Source organism: Lepidochelys olivacea (genome assembly GCF_965140295.1).
Source record: "Lepidochelys olivacea isolate rLepOli2 genome assembly, chromosome: 22".
In the NCBI taxonomy this organism is placed as follows: Eukaryota; Metazoa; Chordata; order Testudines; family Cheloniidae; genus Lepidochelys; species Lepidochelys olivacea.
In genome coordinates, this window is record NC_140432.1 from 14,093,592 (window position 1) to 14,114,005 (window position 20,414).

The window sequence follows — 20,414 nt, forward strand, 5'->3', positions numbered from 1 at the left end:
TTTTTTAAAAACACCTCAGGATGGTCCATGGCGGCAGCAGATCTTTAAAAAAAAAAAAAAAAAAAAAAGTTTTAGTATGAAGATTTGAAGGCTAATTTTTTTGATTAATTCACAGTTCAAACCTCTCTGGCTGTATTTGGGGTAGGTTTCTTATTTAGATTTGAATCAATTGACCTCGGATCACAAATGTGTTGTGAAGGGTACATGTCCCCTTTCCACTCCGCACACCTGTCACCCCAGACTTGGTCTGTGGATGCCTACAAGTGACTTGTGCAAAAACTTGGAAGATTTTGAATGATAAAATACTTAATGAGGGCACAATCCTCTCATCCCAATCACATTTGTTCTCCATGTATGTTTATTTATTCAGCTAAGCAAGGAGATGCAAATGAAGTGGTTTAACTTAGTTCATACCAAAGTAGCTTCTTACATGTGGTAGTTAATGAAAAGAGTCTGATGGTATAAAACAAATAGACTATTAAACTATGAGAATATTTCCGGTCAAAATTGACTCCTGTTTAGGGCCAGAGCATCTGCAAACATTGGCCCTGATCTTCTAAACAGTTATAATTTTACTCACACAGCTAAAGCTAAGAATATGCATAAGCGTTTGAAAGCTTGGGGTCATTCTCTGTGCAACCATTTATATTGTATATTGATAATAGCCTGGACATGATGTGTTTATTATGCAGGTGACATTTTTTTCAATACAGCCTGTATTTATGCTACTCAGAAAGTCTTCCTTGAACAAGTTCATCATACTGGCTTTTTTTTTTTTTAGTGTAAGTTGTTTTACCAAAGCTCAGTTACTCTAGCCACAAATGTAGTTCCGTATTCCTTCTGGAATTCAAGTAGAAATTGCTAATGAGAGAACCCACTCATGGGACAATTTTCTCTTTACACTAAGCCAAACCCCAAACGCATAATAAATTATTAAAATAACAAGATGTTTGAACTATACCATAACTAAAGAGGTCCTAGATAATGCATTTTCTCAAAGATGGAAGGGAATGCAGTGAGTTAGAGGCTCTTTAGGGAATAGAATATCAGCCATATACATGATGAAACTTGATGGGCTAAATTAAAGTTGCAGTGATAACTCTACGTTTTCTGGCAGTTTTTAAGTCAGCCATACCGTGTTATTCTTAGCACAGTTTACTTTGTACGTGAATTTTCTTTACCATTTTCTGTGGGAGCCTGTGGAGCCAGGAAATATCCATGGAAGTGTGTGAGTTAGCACAATTTTTAGAATGCACCTTGTTTCATTTGAAGACTCTATAGCAAGGTAAAAGAGCCATTGCTGTTTGTCATGCAAATAGGGCACTCAAGTCTACAAGCCTCGCTCAGTACTTATGTCTGGTCTGTGCTTAAAAATTAGGTAGACCTGGCGATGTTGCTCCAGGCTGTGAAACATTTCATACCCTGAGCATCATGCTTAGGTCAACCTAACCTCCAGTGTAGACATGGCTAAGTCAACGGGAAATTCTTCTGTTGACCTAGCTACCACCTCTTCGGGAAAAAGATTAGCTACATTGGTGGAAAACCCCCTTCCGTCAGTGTAGGAAGCATCTACGTTATGGTGATGTTTCTATAGCTTAGACATGTCTTAGCCCAGTGGTTCTTAACCAGGGGTACGGAGAGGTCTTCCAGGGGGTACATCAACTCATCTAGATATTTGCCTAGTTTTACAACAGGCTACATAAAAAGCCCTAGTGAAGTCAGTACAAACTAAAATGTCATACAATGACTTGTTTATACTGCTTTATATACTATACACTGAAATGTAAGTACAATGTGTATATTCCAGTTGACTTATTTTATAATTATGTGGTAAAAAGGAGAAAGCAAGCCATTTTTCAGTAACACTATGCTGTGACACTTTTGTATTTTGTGTGTGATTTTTGTAAGTAAGTAGTTTTTAAGTGAGGTGAAACTTGGGGTATGCAAGATAAATCAGACTCCTGAAAGGGGTACAGTAGTCTGGAAAGGTTGAGAGCCCCTGCCTTAACCTTTCTACTGAGTCTGCTAGGGAGGGTGCTGAGTATTGCTAAAGGAGACCTGAATACTTCTACTCTAGGCACTAGGCTGTTATCCCCAGATAATACCATATGAATCACTAAACGGCTCTCTACTGATGGAAGCTTTTACAGCCAAAGCAGAAGATCCACCACGGGTTGGATCTGTCAGTGTGTGTGCTGCTCACCCACATGGATAAAATTACTACATGAGTTAAGACCACTCCTTCCTTTTTTACCTATTAACGATATATAATTTTGAAGGCTAGAACATTTGTATCAAAATAGAATTAGGCCAAGACTGCCCAGCAGAAATCAATGTGCTTTCTGCTTTTGTGACTTGCTAGCCTAGTGAACTGGCACACGTATAGTCTTTCATCATGGTTATTACCTGCATGCCACAGCTGAGCAGTGCAGGGGGAAGGACGCTGCTGCTCTGGAAGAAATGGAAACGCAGAGGATCCTGTCATGCCGCTTGAAAGCAGAGTCATGTGATAGGAAAGCGTTAAAGGGAATAAGGAGTTAGGGCCCCATTCTCAAAGGTATTTAGGTACCATTGATTTCAAGGGAGTTAGGAGCCTAAAGACATCTGAGGATCTGGGCCTAGGTCTGTACACTGCCCTCTGTTTGTTTTGTTGTGCTTTTATTCATGCAAAACTCCCCCCTTGAATTCCACAGGGAGTTCTGGATACAGCCTCTTAGCATGCTATGGCATTTAGTGGGTGTAAGGACTAAAGGACCGTATCCAGTTCCCAAGGAAATCGATCAATGTCTTTCCATTGGCTTCAATGGGAGTTGGATCAGGACCTAAATGCAAATAAGACACATGATTGATGATGATGTAGGAGCAATTCCACCCTAGCAAAGAGATGCGTTTGGTGACCTAAGATATTTTTTCCATCTCTAGCTTGTTTGAAAAAATCCCTGGAGTGAGGCGCTCAAACTCTCCTCCTATGTTAAGAGGGAGAGAATGTGATTAACTTCATTGTACTTGCTATATTGATTGACTTTCCCCTTGCATACCGTGAGGTTCTATTACTGAATATTAATACTATTTTAGAATTGCCCACAGTGATTTCTTTCCTCACCTGACCATAACATCAGGTAGGAACAGTGGCTGCTCCTTAGCAACCCACAAGAGAGAGCCCTTTTAGCAGGGATGTAAGATCATGAAGAACAGCTAGATAGGAGTCCACGGCCCTGCAAGAATAGGGTATAATTTCTGGCTGCAGAAGGGCTCAGATATTAAACTGATACAGTTGATCTTAGCCAAGAGGCAAAGAGGAAATGAAAAAGGCTGTTGCCCTTCACAATTAATCATCCTACCCCTACTTTTGTGTTAGCACAGTGTGTTCATGCCTCAGAAACCCAGCCCTTTCCTTCCGGCGTGGCTCACTTTTAAGCTCTATATTTCATCTGAATTGTGCTACTATCATCCTATCGCCCTCACTGCCTCTAACACAAAGCCATCCACGAGGCAGTGCACTGCTGCTGTTCTGTCAGGCCTTTACGCCACCACAAAACACTGGGTAGAGCAACATGATTCACACAGCCAAAGAATTCATCCGCCTGTCCTTGGGGATGTACATAGGGGTAATACAGAAGCATGTTAGATTATGGTTCTTCCACATGTCTTGGCTCAGCAGCGTTGTCTTGCACGATCTTGGGGCATGAGGAGACCCCAACAACTTGATAGAGCTCCCCCTGGATATCCCAGGCAGCACACTGTCCATCAGGGATGCTTCTAAAGTGTGTATTGCTTGGTTTCATTTCTACTGTGGGAGTATTTGGGGGAGCTGGAATCTTCATTGCAGAATGCAAGGAAGGGCACTCCACACAGTAGACTTTCACTTGCATGCTTAAAGACTCAAGACTTAAATTGTGAGCTCTCCATGGCTTTTTGTTTTGTGTTTGTACAGCACCTAGCGCGGTGGAGTCCGGGTCCATGCCTGGGGCTCCTAAGTGCTAGTGCAATACAAGTAATCAATTTTATAATAAGTCTAAATCATATTCAAATCAGCACACTCAAACCGCTCCTTATCATCTTATTAATAACGTTTTAACCTAGTGTAACCAAGATGCATCACATTTCTTTTACTATTTTCCCCCATCCACACACACAAACCAAGGGTTTTAACTTTCAGTAACAGAGTTTTAAGCCCCGTTCCAGTAACTGGTGACAAAGGGAGAGATTTTCAAAGGCCCAAATGAGCGTTAGGGCCACCAACAGCCATTAGCTTTCGATGTCGTTTGGGCACCTAGCTATTGCAAATTACTACAATATGACATTTGTTACACGTACAGTGCCAAACTGCAGCAAATACCTGCTTAGCACAATGTGCAACTAATGTAAAAAAATGTATTTACTGTATGGGTGTTTTCTTTTAAAACTGTCATCTGCATGGAGTTCATTCTTAGCCTTGGCCAGGAACTTTAATGGTCATCTGTCAAATGTTCCTTTTAGTAGCTAATTTGCAACATCACTGTCATCCTCTCTCTCAGACACTTCTTTGGCCTCTGTTATCACAGTGTCTGAGCACCTCATGATATTTAATATGTTTATCCTTACGACGCCTTCTTTGTGAGGCAGGGCAATCCCCATTTCGTATATGAGGAAGTGAGTCACAAAGAGATTATGTAACTTCCCCAAGATCACATAGGATGTCAGTGATGGAGCAGGGAATTAAGCACTCTGAAGTGACAGGCTACTGATCTAACCACTGACCCATCCTTCCTTTCCCGTCTTCCTGCTTCTCACCATCTTTGGCAGCTCCTTCTTACCATCCTGGAGTCTGACTAGGATTCTGCTCTTGCTTTCTGCTGATCTTCCCTTTTCCTGTGGCAGGCTCAACCATTCTCAGGTACTTAGCCATCTGCAGCTCTCTGTGTTCCTACTTAGAGAAGACAATACCAGTGACCCTGGATGACTGAAAAGATGTGACTATGGCTTTTGGTTCCCACTTGGCACTTTTTGGTCTCTTATTGGTAAACCACAGATGTCTGGTAGGAGTGGTAGCTGCGCCAGTAGGAGAAGGTCTCAAGTCGTTTCCATTCATGGTTTTCCAGCTAGGAGATTGAAACCAGAATAGTAGATTTCCCTTCTTGCTTCTCATGCACTAGCTGCTGTCTGGAGACTTGCAACTGCTGGGAAATACATAAAAAGATTCAAACTGGCAACCGATGTCTGAAAGTTCATAAATCCCGTGAACGACCCCTGGGCCATTCAGTCCCCCATGTTTTGGTTGATATTAACTGTAGAAGTGTTGTCCAGATCTTTCCCTGGGGTACTTTTCTCCTAGAAACCGAGTTAATGTATTTCACTTACTGAGTTAATTCAACTATAAGGCTTACTAATAAAGCGTGTAGCTATCTTGATTCAGTGTAAATGTCCCTCTAGAGGATTAGAGGTCAGGATGGATAAGGGCAGAGTCGACTGTCATGCTTATAAGATTTTTATTGTGCAAGAATCCATAAAACTGATCCTTATCAAGAACAAATGTGCAGTGCAGATAAGAGAAATTGGGGGAAAACATGTCATTATTTGGAAACCACTGCTAGAATCTGATTACTTAGGCCATGTCCCTTGAATTAACAAAAGGCCCTTTTTTTACAAACAAATATGGAGAAGTCTTTATAACAACCCTCCCAACTTGGGCTGTAGTCAAGGTTTGAACCCAGGGCTTTCCAAACTAAAATCATGAGACTTTATGAGCTAAAATAGTAATTCCCTTAGCTAGAGGTGACTCAGCTTCTCACCTGGATCAGCCATTATATGGGGACCAAGACCCATACTCTCCATGTGTGGGTTGGATCAATTAAGACGACAGTAACTGGCTTATCATGTATTTCAGCCCAAATGGTTAAAGTTTGGCAAAGGTATAAGCAACTGAATACAGGGTCTTATAATGGAAAGTGTTGGGCAACCTATAGGCAGCACTAACAGCTCCTGCCTGTTACAATTTGGCTTATATAGGCTCTGGCTTAATTATACAGCATTTGACTTTGTTAGATAGAGCTTTTCTTCCATCATATTATAGTATTTCATAAATGCTCTGGCCAAGATTTTCAAACCAGCTGCCTACGGTAGGCTCCTAAATCAATATTTAGGTTCTACATTTCTAAAATAGCTTGATGTTCACCTAATTGGAAAGAGGAAGGGTAATTTAGTCAAGTTTTGTCTAGATACCTGTCTCCCCTTCCCTCTCATGAAGGATGCGGAGGTTCTAAGCTAGCTGAATTCCACCCTCCCTTGTTTTAGGAGTTTCTGATCTCGTTAAGCATTATGGGCCTGATCCATCGTTCACTGGAGGCAGTGGGAAGACTCCCACTGAGTTCAATGGTTGTTAGATCACGCCCTGTCAGAACTGGCCTTTCCTGTCCATGCTCCATATAGTGATTCTTATACAGTGGACAAAGCTATCTGCCATCCACTGTACATAGAGGAGAGACGAGAATGCCTGTTTCGTTCTTAAAGTGCTTAACTGTTTGAGGTTGTTTTGTGTAGCGGTGGGGAGAAGGTGCCAAGGACCTTTTGAGTGTATTTAGTGTGCTGGTAAAATGGTAATGGGTGCATAATCGTTTCTTTGCTGAGGGAACTAGCCTATCTTTCCTTTTGAAGCAGGTTTTAAAATCCATCCCATATTATGAAGGGGAGAGGGACAACACAGCAGAGTTTGTTAAGGAACATCTGGATTTCATTGGCAATGAACAATGTGCACTTAGAGCTTTGAGGTAAGGCGCTCCCCCCAACCCTTTCCTTTTCCACTCTCTTAAAGGCACTTGTGTGCACTTTGAGGAATGTTTAACTGCATTCTAGCCACGGAGTGGTAAGATAAAAGGCATCAGCCATGATTAGAGTATAGTCTACAATTGAGTCTACAGAGGCTAACGGATAAAGAGCCAATAAAGCAATTGAAACAACAATCTCTTATGTGGCTGGCAGGTGAAAAACAGAGTAAAAAGGTACACTCTAGATGGGGCAGTGAGGTGGAACATGATTCCTTTCCCTGAGCAGTCAGAGGCCAAAATCCCAGGAGTGCGAGGAGGGAGATAAAAATTTTTAGGGTCCAACTACATTGCAATAAAAGATCTGAGAGGTGTGGCTACAGCCAGCCTGGTGAGCTGACTCGGGCTCAAAATTGCAGAATAGATGTTCCAGCTCAGGCTGGAGCCCGGGCTCTGAAACACCATGTGGGGGATGGGTCTCAGACCCCTGGCTCCAGTCTGAGCCCAAACATCTACGCTGCTATTGTTAGCCCCACAAGCTCGAGTCAGTCGACCTGGGCTCTGAGATCTGGTGGCACAGATTTTTTTTATTGTGGTGTAGACATACCCGTAACACACACACACACACACACACACAACCCCCGACTCTCCCAAAAGAAAAAAAGTGAGGGGCCAGCATTGTGCCAATGATTTTCTAATAAGGAGGGTAATCCTGACACTTAATCTGTATTGAAAGACATGCCATGGCTCAAGCAATATTGTTACATTCATAACTGACATGGCAAGCCCAGAGTGCCAGGGCTACGAACTACCAAGCCCAGAGGTGCCGGGGCTACGAACTACCAAGCCCAGAGGTGCCAAGGCTCAGCCCTGACACAAATTAATCCAGCACAGGGACATCTTAGCAAGGGAAGTGGTGAATTCTTCATCACTTAAGGTCTTTAAATCGAGATGAGATCTCTCTCTAAGAGGGATGCTCTAGCTCAGCCCCAAGTTATTGGGCGAGATGGTGCGTAAGAATAGTTCTTCCCCCCGCCAGGGAATCACTGTGTAGGGTCCTCTCACCTGTGTTGTGCAGGAGACCAGACTAGATTCTCATAGTGCTCCCGCCTGGCCTTAAAAAATCTGAGTCCCGTCGGCTGAGAGACCTGCTGTAGTAAATAAGCTGGTTTGGTGACACAGGCAGGCATTGTTTGGAAGCCACTGACTATTTCATTCATGCCCTAGCAGAGTGCTATAGCGTAGGATGCTGGGATACTATTGCTTATAGGTTCTAGGTTTTTTTAACATTCTATTCGAACACAGTTCTAGGACAGGGCATTAAAGAGCAGATGACCTCTTCCAAAGAACATTTTAATTGAGAAACAGTTCTCCTTTTGGACCACATTCTTCCACGCTTCCTCCTGTCAAATAGCACTTTATTCTGTGAGGGGTTTCATTGAAATCGGACTTTTATGCAGTAATACACAGCACTGAGGTTGGCAAGATATGGCCCTTTATACATGAAGAATGGGACATTTCTATCTTTGTTTTCTCTTTATGCATGGTAAGCGCATTCCCCCCCTCCCCCCGGAAGCTTTGTTTTAAGTACTCCCTTGCGTCAGTTGTCTGCTCCCTACCTATCAGTTGTCTTCTGTCCATGCTATCCCATTGGAGATGAGACAGGAAGAAGGGACTGGTTTCAGAGTAACAGCCATGTTAGTCTGTATTCGCAAAAAGAAAAGGAGTACTTGTGGCACCTTAGAGACTAACCAATTTATTTGAGCATAAGCTTTCGTGAGCTACAGCTCACTTCATCGGATGCATACCGTGGAAACTGCAGCAGACTTTATATACACACAGAGAATATGAAACAATACCTCCTCCCACCCCACTGTCCTGCTGGTAATAGCTTATCTAAAGTGGTCATCAGGTTGGGCCATTTCCAGCACAAATCCAGGTTTTCTCACCCTCCACCCCCCCACACAAATTCACTCTCCTGCTGGTGATAGCCCATCCAAAGTGACAACTCTTTACACAATGTGCATTATAATCAAGTTGGGCCATTTCCTGCACAAATCCAGGTTCTCTCACCCCCTCACCCCCCTCCCAAAAACCACACACACAAACTCACTCTCCTGCTGGTAATAGCTCATCCAAACCACTCTCCAAGTTTAAATCCAAGTTAAACCAGAACATCGGGGGGGGGGGGGGGGAGGAAAAAACAAGGGGAAATAGGCTACATTGCATAATGACTTAGCCACTCCCAGTCTCTATTTAAGCCTAAATTAATAGTATCCAATTTGCAAATGAATTCCAATTCAGCAGTTTCTCGCTGGAGTCTGGATTTGAAGTTCTTTTGTTTTAAGATAGCGACCTTCATGTCTGTGATTGCGTGACCAGAGAGATTGAAGTGTTCTCCGACTGGTTTATGAACGTTATAATTCTTGACATCTGATTTGTGTCCATTTATTCTTTTACGTAGAGACTGTCCAGTTTGACCAATGTATATGGCAGAGGGGCATTGCTGGCACATGATGGCATATATCACATTGGTGGATGTGCAGGTGAACGACCCTCTGATAGTGTGGCTGATGTTATTAGGCCCTGTGATGGTGTCCCCTGAATAGATATGTGGGCACAATTGGCAACGGGCTTTGTTGCAAGGATAAGTTCCTGGAAGGGACTATGATTTTACAGAGGATTATACCTCTGCATGGGAATTTCAGTGTGAGTGCTTTTCCCTGCCTGTTTTTCTTAGATTGCTTGTATCAACGTGTCCTATTATCAATTTCTAATCCTGGGGGAATTGAGAAACAACTTCTGCCATGTTCATATGCCTTTGCTTTTCTTGGTGCCGCATCTGAAAATGAGATCTTTACCCACGCTGGAATTTTCCCTGGAGCCTGACAGAGTTGCCTGCCCAGCTCTCATTGACATTAACAGGAGCTGGGCCTGGTCTAGACAGACTTGCACCAGTTCAATTGAACTGTTGCAATCAATAAAACAGATGTAGTTAAACCAGTACAACAAGCCCCTGTGTGGACACTTATTTCAGTTTAAGACTACTTGATTTTGATTTAGCTTAAACCAGTAGCTAGTTGATTAAGGGCTTGTCGACAGTACACCAGCCTGCCATGCACTAAGTCTCCGTATAGACAAGCCTTTAGGCAATGTCTACCCTACACAGCCTATGCTAGCAAAGCTCCCCGATGTAGATGCTTCACATGCCAACGGAAGGAGGAACACTCCCAGCATAGTATAAGTGTCTCCCCAAGAGACATTCCAGAGATAAAGTTCTACTCATGGCTAGAGCCCTGCTCCATCATGGTGTATTACTGAGCACCGTTGCATATATACAGGTTTCAGAATAGCAGCCGTGTTAGTCTGTATTCGCAAAAAGAAAAGGAGTACTTGTGGCACCTTAGAGACTAACAAATTTATTTGAGCATAAGCTTTCGTGAGCTACAGCTCACTTCATCAGATGCATTCAGTGGAAAATACAGTGGGGAGATTTATATACATAGAGAACATGAAACAATGGGTGTTACCATACACACTGTAACGAGAGTGATCACTTAAGGTGAGCTATTACCAGCAGGAGAGTGCGGCGAGGCGGGGGGAGAAAACCTTTTATAATGATAATCAAGGTGGGCCATTTCCAGCAGTTGACAAGAACGTCTGAGGAACAGTAGGGAGTGGGGGGCGGAATAAACAAGGGGAAATAGTTTTACTTTGTGTAATGACCCATCCACTCCCAGTCTCTATTCAAGCCTAAGTTAATTGTATCCAGTTTGCAAATTAATTCCAATTCAGTCTCTCGTTGGAGTCTATTTTTGAAGTTTTTTTGTTGAAGAATTGCCACTTTTAGGTCTGTAATCGAGTGACCAAAGAGATTGAAGTGTTCTCCGACTGGTTTTTGAATATTATAATTCCGCCCCCCACTGTTCCTCAGACATTCTTGTCAACTGCTGGAAATGGCCCACCTTGATTATCACTACAAAAGGTCCCTCCCCCCCACACTCTCCTGCTGGTAATAGCTCACCTTAAGTGATCACTCTCGTTACAGTGTGTGTGGTAACACCCATTGTTTCATGTTCTCTATGTATATAAATCTCCCCACTGTATTTTCCACTGCATGCATCGATGAAGTGAACTGTAGCTCATGAAAGCTTATGCTCAAATAAATCTGCAAGTTTCTAAGGTGCCACAAGTACTCCTTTTCTTTTTGCGAATACAGACTAACACGGCTGCTACTCTGAAAGATGTCTAGACAGCTATTTTTAGTGAGTAGCATGAGCATCGTGAGCTCGAGTCGGTTGATCCGAGCTTGGAGGCTGGCTGCCATAGAGACCCCACTGTAATTACTGAAGAAAATTGTGTAGATGTTGAGAACGTGGCTCATGCTTTTAGACACCCTCCATCTGTCTTTGATGCCAGAGGAAGAAATCTTTATTTATGTCTCAGGTTCCCTCTAGAGCTATTACCAATCTAATAATATATAGAAAAGGGATGGAAAGGAGGGTGGATGCTACTCAGTGTTCGGAAGAATTTGGACATGGGAAAATCTAACTACAACTCCCTAAGGCACGGAAGCTGGATAGCCAAACTGAAATATATCAGTTTTTGGGTGTTTGGTTTGTTCAATGAAAACAAACTGTTTCCAGCACAAAGTAGACACTTTTCATGTTTAGTTGAAAACTGTTTTCCGCCAAAAATAACAAAAAAAATTTCAGTGGGATAAAATGTGACGAGCTCGAACCCTAGGCATGTTTGCTGTGAAAGTGGAGGTACTTTGTGTGATGAGGTTACACATCCATTAGGCACTGGGTTAAGGTCCCAAAGTCATTTCAGAGAGCCCAGCAAACAGCTTTCAAATGAACGCCACAGCCTTGGGCCTGGATTTGAACCAACATCCAAGAAACAACAGGGTCCATATCCCTGGACCTTCCATCTCCTTGCAGAACTGCCCTGTGCTGAATTTTGTGAAAATGTCTTGTATTGGGATGCAGGAAACCCAAAGAGTGGTGATGGCTCCTTAAGGTGCAGTAAGCATGTTCGTATTCTGGTGTAGGTGGAACATGCTACAGGAACCAGAACTATTGGAATACCAGAGTAGGGACTCTGTGCCAAAGTCCCCACCCTTCAGTAAGATGCAGATTTGACCCCACTTATGCAGTATTTTATGGGTCATCTAGCTTTTATGTAAGCAATTAGCAACCTATTTCCTCAAGTGCCAAACCTTTCAGCATGGCACAAATCTAGCTCTGCAGGCTGCTAATCCTTCTCTCACTCCACTCCTCCGCTCCCCCCTCCGCGCGGTCCAGCATTCTCATGCCAAGATTCCCTGGCTTGAAATCCAATGTAATAATCATTTCCCACAGGTCTTGGATCTTACTATTCATAGAGCTTCAGTAAAGCCACTTCTGATTTCAGAGGAGGGTAAAGCAAACTCCTAGAGGGATCTGATTGGGGAATTAAGATATGCAAAACTTGTGATGGACTCCGGTAGGGATACCAAGATGAACCCTAAATGAGAATGACAGACAGAACTGGAACAGGTCCTTGTCAGTTGCTATCTGGTCCTGCCAGCAGGCAACATCTAGGAAGCGCTACAGGAGGATACTTTGGTGGTAACTGGATTTGCCTGAAATACTCTTTCATCTCTCTCTCTTTCTAACAAGCTCTGAAATCCTGCCCCGTTTGAAGTCCGTGGGAGTATTGTCATAGGTTTCAGTGGAACCAGGATATCATCCAAAGTGTTTTGTTTGTGAATATGTTCACATCTGGGCACCTTTGGCCATGATGCCTGCTCCTGAGGTTTTGTTGGTGAAGTGGACAGAGAAGTGGGCCTTTACAGATGGAGAATCCTTATCTTCAGGACAAAAACGAGTCAATGAGAAAATTAATCTGCCACTGACCTGCTGTATGATTGTGGGCATATCACTTCAGCCCAGATCAATGGGAGTTAGGCACCTAAATACCTTTAGAGATCTGGGCCTTCACCTCTCTGTGCCTCTGTTTCTACCCCAAACCTTTGTCTATCTTGTCTATTTAGATTGTAAACTCATTAGGGCAGGGGACTGTCTCTCCTATGTATCTGTACAGCACCTAACGCAAAGGGACACTAAACTTGATTGGGGCCTTTAGTTACTATTGTAATATAAATAATGATAATAATAATACATTTTAAAAGCGGAGCCTGCCATAAGTCTCTTTCTCATAGGCATAAATGTTATCAAGCAGCTGCTTGCCTAGCTGCAGTTTTGTTTACATTCCCATCAGAACGGTCAAACCTTAGCAGGTATGTCTACACTATGATAAAAGACCCGCAGCACAGCCATGGCTGGCTCAGGTCAGCTGACTCAGGCTGGTGCTATAAAAATGCAATGAAAAAATTCCCCAAAATTCAGGCTTGGGCTGGAAACCTCCTTTGTGGAAACCTCCAGCCTGAGCCCAAACATCCACCTGGCAATTTTAGAGCCCCATCGTCCAAGTCAACTGACTCAGGCTTTGAGATGTGGTACCATGGATTTTTGATCTCTGTGTAGACGTACCCAGAGAGTTTGTTTTTTAAGGAAGTGAGATGCTTTGGTCAACACAAACTTTGAGAATCGGCCAATGTCCTCCTTGAGAATGTGTTTAAAGGGCCAGTGAATTTTATTTTGGTGGGAGCGTTATCTCACATAGGATTTTGATGTTCCAGCCACATAAAATAACACCTGAAACCTGGCTACGTCTTGTTTAGTTTGCGCCCCTTTATATTGTGTTTTACAAGAGTATTCTACCCTCCTAAGAAACTCACGGGCAGATTCCTCTTCTGTTAGCATATTTCTTTGCAAGTGTTTCTATAGAATCCCTCCAACAGCTGCAGTATAACTGTAATATTTCTGTAAGATGCCCCCCTCCATGTTATATTCGATCTCATGTTTCCTGCTGTTTTTGACCTGCAGTACAATCGGAGTTTGCCAGCTTTGCTGCTTAAAACCACTGCACAGCAATAGATACTTTTGTGGCTGCCCATTTGACATTGTATCTCGTTTTATTGCTGTGGTGGGACCAATAAGGCATCTGCATGTGGTTTTTGTAATCTGCAGTAGAAGTCTTTAATTTTCAAAATAAATGTCCTGAAGGAGATAACTAAGAGTTCAAGAAACCTAATGTATTATAATGCAACCTAACGCTTTTGGTGTTCATGGCATTTTTACAAGCCACAAAATAGCCTTCCCCCTCCATCTTCAATAAAATGGCCTGGCAGGGAGTGGATTGGCTGAGGCTGCTGTTTTGTTATGAACACCGAGGATGTGTTTCTGCACTTTACAAGACAAAGACATTTCCTACGCGAGGGGCTTGCAGTCTAAAATCATGATCCTGCCACACCGTTCTCCTGGTGTGTAGTACCTTACTCCGCAAGAAGAACAGGAGGACTTGTGGCACCTTAGAGACTAACCAATTTATTTGAGCATGAGCTTTCGTGAGCTACAGCTCACTTCATCGGATGCATACCGTGGAAACTGCAGAAGACATTATATACATGTCTATATTATACTTATATTATTATATTGTATATATTATATATATTATACATATATAATGTCTTCTGTAGTTTCCACGGTATGCATCCGATGAAGTGAGCTGTAGCTCACGAAAGCTCATGCTCAAATAAATTGGTTAGTCTCTAAGGTGCCACAAGTACTCCTTTTCTTTTTGCAAATACAGACTAACACGGCTGTTACTCTGACTCTTGTTAGTGGCTCAGCTCTTTGAAGCCAGGTGCTGGGAGTTGTTTATTCATTCTTATAGCTGAAATTACCTAAGTCCCTTAGCCTTCTAGGTACATCTGGCAGAATCACAAGATATAAGCACACCGTCTGACTGTAGAGGCCTGAGCTTTGAAAGCACAGGTCCCAGTTATACAACCTACTCCCACCTCTTACAGTAGCATATGCTTGGCTTTGGAGGTGAATGTGGTGGTGAGCCTTGTTGCACACTAGCTTGCTCCGTATTCACATCTCTGTAACAAACTCTTCTTAAGTACATTCTGTCATTCAACCTGCTTATGTGGTTCCCTGGCCAGTCGGAATGGGGTATTGCTCAGAATGTGTAAGGTTTTTTGATTGGAGGAAATAATTCTTTACAAGTAAATGTTTGAATAACGATTTCCATTCCCCTTCTGTTTTTTTTTTTTACTGGCTCCAAGGGCAAGCCCAGTGATATCTTTGCTGGGAACTTGAATACAAGGTTATAAAGCAGCTATTAAGCCACGGCACTATCTGCAAGAACACAAACTGTTTTTTTGCCCTGCACTGTTATTGTGTCAACATTTTGGAGGTTGTGTGAACATAGAGAGGTGATTTGTTTTTTCTTCCCACTCTGATTTGAGGTTGATCGAAGTTGCCCAATGACTGAACCAACCCACTGGGGCTGCATTTTATAACAACTCCCCCAGGTCCTGAGATGCCTGAAGTTTGCCTGATGAGTCAGACCCATATAACTTGAGTATCCTTAATCGTTTGGATCTTACAGGCCTGATCTAAATCTCATCCAAGTCTGTGGAAGTCTTTCCAGGGATTTTGGATCAGGTGGGAATGGAACAAGATCACTGGAAAAATTGGTTTCAGAGTAGCAGCCGTGTTAGTCTGTGTTAATCTGTATTCGCAAAAAGAAAAGGAGTACTTGTGGCACCTTAGAGACTAACAAATTTATTGGAGCATAAGCTTTCGTGAGCTACAGCTCACTTCATCGGATGCATTCAGTGGAAAATACAGTGGGGAGATTTATATACATAGAGAACATGAAACGGGTGTTACCATACACACTGTAACAAGAGTGATCACTTAAGGTGAGCTATTACCAGCAGGAGAGTGCGGGGTGGGGGGGACTTTTTGTCGTGATAATCAAGGTGGGTCATTTATAGCAGTTGACAAGAACTAAGGAACAGTGGGGGGTGGGGAGGATGGGGGATAAACATGGGGAAATAGTTTTACTTTGTGTAATGACTCAACCACTCCCAGTCTCTATTCAAGCCTAAGTTAATTGTATCCAGTTTGCAAATTAATTCCAATTCAGCAGTCTCTCGTTGGAGTCTATTTTTGAAGTTTTTTTGTTGAAGAATTGCCACTTTTAGGTCTGTAATCGAGTGACCAGAGAGATTGAAGTGTTCTCTGACTGGTTTATGAATGTTATAATTCTTGACATCTGATTTGTGTCCATTTATTCTTTTACATAGAGACTGTCCAGTTTGACCAATGTAAATGGCAGAGGGGCATTGCTGGCACATGATGGCATATATCACATTGATAGATGTGCAGGTGAACGAGCCTCTGATAGTGTGGCTGATGTGATTAGGCCCTGTGATGGTGTCCCCTGAATAGATATGTGGACACAGTTGGCAACGGGCTTTGTTGCAAGGATAGGTTCCTGGGTTAGTGGTTCTGTTGTGTAGTGTGTGGTTGCTGGGGAGTATTTGCTTCAGGTTGGGGGGCTGTCTGTAAGCAAGGACTGGCCTGTCTCCCAAGATCTGTGAGAGTGATGGTTCGTCCTTCAGGATAGGTTGTAGATCCTTGATGATGTGCTGGAGAGGTTTTAGTTGGGGGCTGAAGGTGATGGCTAGTGGCGTTCTGTTGTTATCTTTGTTGGGCCTATCCTGTGGTAGGTGACTTCTGGGTACTCTTCTGGCTCTGTCAATCTGTTTCTTCACTTCAGCAGGTGGGTATTGTAGTTGTAAGAACGCTTGATAGAGATCTTGTAGGTGTTTATTGGAGCAAATGCGGTTGTATCGTAGAGCTTGGCTGTAGACAATGGATCGTGTGGTGTGGTCTGGGTGAAAGCTGGAGGCCTGTAGGTAGGAATAGCGGTCAGTAGGTTTCCGGTATAGGGTGGTGTTTATGTGACCATCGCTTATTAGCACCGTAGTGTCCAAGAAGTGGATCTCTTGTGTGGACTGGTCCAGGCTGAGGTTGATGGTGGGATGGAAATTGTTGAAATCACGGTCCAGATTTCCATGGGTCCAGATGATGAAGATGTCATCAATGTAGCGCAAGTAGAGTGGGGGCGTTAGGAGACGAGAGCTGAGGAAGTGTTGTTCTAAGTCAGCCATAAAAATGTTGGCATACTGTGGGGCCATGCGGGTACCCATAGCAGTGCCGCTGATTTGAAGGTATACATTGTCCCCAAATGTGAAATAGTTATGGATGAGGACAAAGTCACAAAGTTCAGTCACCAGGTTTGCCGTGACATTATCGGGGATACTGTTCCTGACGGCTTGTAGTCCATCTTTGTGTGGAATGTTGGTGTAGGGGGCTTCTACATCCATAGTGGCCAGGATGGTGTTTTCAGGAAGATCACCGATGGATTTTAGTTTCCTCAGGAAGTCAGTGGTGTCTCGAAGGTAGCTGGGAGTGCTGGTAGCGTAGGGCCTGAGGAGGGAGTCTACATAGCCAGACAGTCCTGCTGTCAGGGTGCCAATGCCTGAGATGATGGGGCGTCCAGGATTTCCAGGTTTATGGATCTTGGGTAGCAGATAGAATATCCCAGGTTGGGGTTCCAGGGGTGTGTCTGTGCGGATTTGTTCTTGTGCTTTTTCAGGGAGTTTCTGGAGCAAATGCTGTTGTTTCTTTTGGTAACTCTCAGTGGGATCAGAGGGTAATGGCGTGTAGAAAGTGGTGTTGGAGAGTTGCCGAGCAGCCTCTTGTTCATATTCCGACCTATTCATGATGACGACAGCACCTCCTTTGTCAGCCTTTTTGATTATGATGTCAGAGTTGTTTCTGAGGCTGTGGATGGCATTGTGTTCTGCACGGCTGAGGTTATGGGGCAAGTGATGCTGCTTTTCCACAATTTCAGCCCGTGCACGTCGGCGGAAGCACTCTATGTAGAAGTCCAGTCTGTTGTTTCGACCTTCAGGAGGAGTCCACCTAGAATCCTTCTTTTTGTAGTGTTGGTAGGAAGGTCTCTGTGGGTTAGTATGTTGTTCAGAGGTGTGTTGGAAATATTCCTTGAGTTGGAGGCTTCGAAAATAGGATTCTAGGTCACCACAGAACTGTATCATGTTTGTGGGGGTGGAGGGGCAGAAGGAGAGGCCCTGAGATAGGACAGATTCTTCTGCTGGGCTAAGAGTATAGTTGGATAGATTAACAATATTGCTGGGTGGGTTAAGGGAACCATTGCTGTGGCCCCTTGTGGCATGTAGTAGTTTAGATAGTTCAGCGTCCTTTTTCTTTTGTAGAGAAGCAAAGTGTGTGTTGTGAATGGCTTGTCTAGTTTTTGTAAAGTCAAGCCACGAGGAAGTTGGTGTGGAAGGTAAAAAGTGTACGCCCTGCAAGGAAAGGGCCCATTCAGTAGCAGCAGCAGCTAGCAGGAATGCAAAGGGATTGCAGCTTAAATATTTAGCCCTGTTGAGTTCAGAAGAACGCTTTACTTGGCCATCACTCAGGGCTTTTTTGGTCTCAGCCAGGGTCTACGGCCTGCATGGGCCCCAGCCTGCAGCAAGTGAAAGAGTGGGAGGGGGATATCTGGCCAGGAGTTGCCTTTGCATCTGGTCACTCTGCTGCAGGGGATCGTGGTGGCTGGTGTGTGCTTCTCGTCTTGCTTCACAGCCAAGTTGAGCCTTCCCTTGGGTTTGCCTCCCTCTCCCCACTTAAAAAACAGCAGGGTCCCCAAATGTCTGCCTGGCTTTTTTGTGCTTAAGGCTGCCTCAGGTTACAGCTGTTCTTGGGCCCATGGGTGCAAAATGCTTCCTGACATCTGAGAAATGTTATACCCCAAGAACGCCTGGCGTGCAGCAATCTGGCCTCAATTCAGAGCAAAGCCTGCTTAGTCCAGACCTCAGCGCTCCTGGAGCCCAGACTGGTTCTATCAGCGGGGTACGTGGTGCGGGGAAGCAGACTGGCCTTTCCTTGTACAAAGACACTGTTGCTCAAATTGTTCTGAAGGGAACAGCTGGGAAAGTGTCTCAGGATTTAGTGCTGCATTAACCTGGTACACACATGACAATCCATCTCAGAGGGTGCTTACGCATTATCATATGTCCCCCTGACCTTCTTTGCTTTTTTGTTCGCCGCTGCATAAGCAGATCCAGGGCTCAGCTTTGGATCCTGGCAGAACTTCAACAGCCAAAGGCACCCACTTTGTGCCCAAACATTTTGCTTATTTTTGATTTAATTGAAATAAAAGCGCTTTGGAACGTCCACAAAAGGCTTGTAAGGAATCCTGCAGAATGGAGGACAAAATATCTTTTGCATGATCACATAGTATCAAGCCACGGTCACACCATGCCATTCATTGAGCTTCAGGACCCCTGAATAAGTCACTGCCCTTTCTGTGGTGGGTTAGCTAGCTATAAAGCAGAGATGGCAAAAGATTGCATTGCTTTAAGGTGAAGCTTTCAGAATTGCACTAAAATGAGGCTAAGTATCAGAGAGATAGCCATGTTAGTCTGTATCCACAAAAACAACGAAGAGTCTGGTGGCACCTTAAAGACTAACAGATTTATTTGGGCATAATGAGGCTAGAGTCTTGTGAGTGATTTCTACTTACTGCCCTTGCAGTAATACAGCTCCCTGTGCATAGCTACTGGTTAAAAGTCTGCTAGAACTCACCAGGGATGATGCTTGAACCAAAACTCTGAGCCTGAAATCGGGAAAGGTCACATCTGCATCCAAATTTTTTCAGCTTCAGAACAGTTGTTCAGTGTAGCCTGCAATAAAAAATCATACATATAAAAGTGGCAGCATGTGTGTGGTTGGAAATCTATTTTGCCCTTTATGAGGGGGCCATTTTCCAGGCAAACTTGTGCTTTTCAGAGCCTCTTAGATAGGTGAAAAGATACCAAAAATGTCATCGCCCATCCTTCTGCTATTGCAAGAGGAAGTTATTGTTTCATGGGGCACGTAGGCCTAGTATTATTGTGTCTCTAAAAGACAACAGATAATCCAAACAAAACAGGAGCCAGTTCTTGAGAGAATATAGCGTATTTATTTAATCATGCAAACACCAGGGACTATTCATTTTCATCTGGCTTTAGCGAAGTCTCTTCTATTCAGCACAGCAGGGATACTGTACCTGGAGGAGAAAAGAGACTATATAAAATCTGTCATGTGTTCTGTAAAGGATGCATTAGATATTCCCAGTGCAGATTGTCTGAAGTTGTGGGTAAATTCCAATTTGCATCCCTCCAACACCAGAAGTTGGTGAATTGAGAGTGGAGGGAGAGAGGTAGATAAGTGATCCTAAGAAATCCTGGAAGCATCCTCCCACTTTAAAGGTGGAGAGAGAGAGATGAAAAGGGCAGAGAAACGAGACCCAGAATAAAAAGAACAGGAGTACTTGTGGCACCTTAAAGACTAACAAATTTATTTGAGCATAAGCTTTCGTAGGCTACAGCCCACTTCATTGGATGCATGCAGTGGAAAATACAGAAGGACAATTTTATATACACAGAGAACATGAAACAGTGGGTGTTACCGTACACACTATAAGGAGAGTGATCAGTTAAGGTGAGCTATTACCAGCAGGAGAAAAAAAAACAACTCCTTTTGTAGTGATAATCAAGATGAGCCATTTCCAGCAGTTAACAAGAAAGTGTGAGGAACAGTTATGGGGGAAAAATAAACATGGGGAAATAGTTTTACTTTGTGTAATGACACCTCCACTCCCAGTCTTTATTCAAGCCTATGTTAATTGTATCCAGTTTGC